This window comes from Manis pentadactyla, chromosome 11, assembly GCF_030020395.1.
Source record: "Manis pentadactyla isolate mManPen7 chromosome 11, mManPen7.hap1, whole genome shotgun sequence".
NCBI classification, from domain to species: Eukaryota; Metazoa; Chordata; class Mammalia; order Pholidota; family Manidae; genus Manis; species Manis pentadactyla.
The window spans coordinates 82,343,596-82,345,691 of NC_080029.1; the positions used below are offsets into that span (position 1 = coordinate 82,343,596).

Here is a 2,096-nt window from a genome sequence, read left to right on the forward strand (position 1 = left end):
ATGAAGTCATACTGAATTAGGGTGGACTGGGAGATACTTCTCCCTGTTTGGAAGGCCTTACAGAAGACTGTGCTCTAGTAGGAGAGATGAAAAGCCAAGGAAAGATCTGGTCAATTTGAAAATTTATCAATAGAAATTACCCAAACTGAAAAAAAGAGTAGGAAGGCAGCATAGCAACATGGAGAGCTACAGGACAGGGTTGAAAAGTCCAACCAGGTGTGACTGGAATCCCAACAGGAGAGAGAACAGGAGCCCCATGGGTGTGGGGCCAGGACCACTCTTCAGAACATTTGCAATTTATCCCTCCTTCGTTCTCAGCACAGTGCTTCACCAGCCCCTAGGCTGTGCTTCATGAACTAGCTGAAGAGTTTTTCTGAACAGTGAGAATGATGGTGATACAGGAAATGATTGGTATGAAGAAGGAACCAACACAGGTGAACCCACTGTTGGCTGTAACTATGAACTCTAATCAGTAGATGTCTGTGCAGGCAAGTTTAAGGAACCGAGGAAGGTCACAGTAAAAGCTGTCTAACACATTAGGACCACAGAAGGGTAAGTTTGCCACAAAAGCCAAATGAATTGTGGAGTGCATGAGGCCAATCATCCAGGCAGCCACTAAAAAGAAGATGCACATTCTTGGACTCATGATCATCAGATAGTGGAGAGGCTTACATATGGCAATATATCTGTCAAAGGTCATGGAGATGAGCAGCACCATCTCCCCACCACCAATGACATGGATGAAGATTTGAGTAATGCAGCCACTTGAAGGAGATGACTTTATACTTTCTGAAGTGGTCATAAATCATCTTGGGAGAAGTGACAGAAGAAAAACCCAAGTCAGTGAAGGAGAGGTTGGCCAATACATGGAGGAGTATAAGTTATAAGTAAGGGCCAGAAGTCACAGTAAACATAATGAGGGAGTTCCTCATCATGCTTGTCTCTTAAAACAAGGAAGAGATTTCAAAGAGGGGAAGTTGGATCTCCCAGGAACACAGATTCCGACACCACAGAGTGATTTGCTCCATCCATTGGTTTTGTCAGCATTGCTACCTGAAGAAGGGTAATAGGGGAAAATGTAAATTATGATAATTATGTTAATAAATTAGAAGAAGAGAGGTCAAAGTTATGAAAAAAAGTTATTTCTACTTTAGCATTATAAATGACCCAATATGCCTCTAAAATATGGCCACACAGAAAAATTGGTGGCTCTCATGTGGAGCTCTTCCCTACCAAGTTGTCTCTGCATTTAATACACTTTGCTGCCCTCCAGTGTTGATACCGTGATACTACCCGTGAGTTACAAGATGGGCGACATGGGTAGCACAAATTCAACCCTAAACCTTTTAGAAATTGGTTCAAACTAATATGATCTGGTCCATCACAAAGAACTAATCACACTGTAATTGCTTCCAATCCTATAAACCTTTATCTGATAGACCCTTCTCTTCCTTGCCAGTACCCACCTCTAGGAACATACTTTTCTTCAATATTATTTAAATGTTTATCACATCTACAGTGTTGCTTTATTATTTCTAGCATTTGTTTTACTATTCCTTGTATTAGTGAACAGGGTATAGTTCCAACTAACCAGCTAGACTGTAAGCTTCTTGAAGGCAAGGATTATGACTTATTCATATTTTGACTCTGAAGCAATGAAAAGGTGATTCACACAGAAGTGTAGGTTGATGAGTGACTGTTTACTGTTTGCATTGTGGTGGATACAAAATCTGTGAGTGTTTAGAGACTTCTCTAGCAATTTGACATTACAGTGACACCCAAGTTTCTGATTTTCTGTTTTACAAATGTGTTAGTCCATGAAAGACTGGAAATTTAAGAAAAAAACTTATTCTTCAACACAGGTAATTTGAAAAACACTGCCTTGTGGTACTTAGCACATTATCTGAAAAACCTAAAATTAGGAAATACATCATAATATACTAGAAATAATTTTGTGCAAATATCTATATCAGGATATACATTATCTTTTAATTATTTACTCCTATTTAGAGAAACATCATAGCTTAGTAGAATTTGTATTTAGATTACCAGGAGTTGTACTAATGTTCAACTAATGACAGGTTGATTTGGGGCAG

The 2,096-nt window shown here is 39.1% G+C and overlaps 1 pseudogene; it reads right to left on the minus strand.

The window, feature by feature from the left end:
- Window positions 1-349: 349 nt before the first annotated feature.
- On the minus strand, window positions 350-1,047 carry LOC118913546 (olfactory receptor 4F3/4F16/4F29-like; annotated as a pseudogene).
- Between the last annotated feature and the right edge of the window lie 1,049 nt (window positions 1,048-2,096).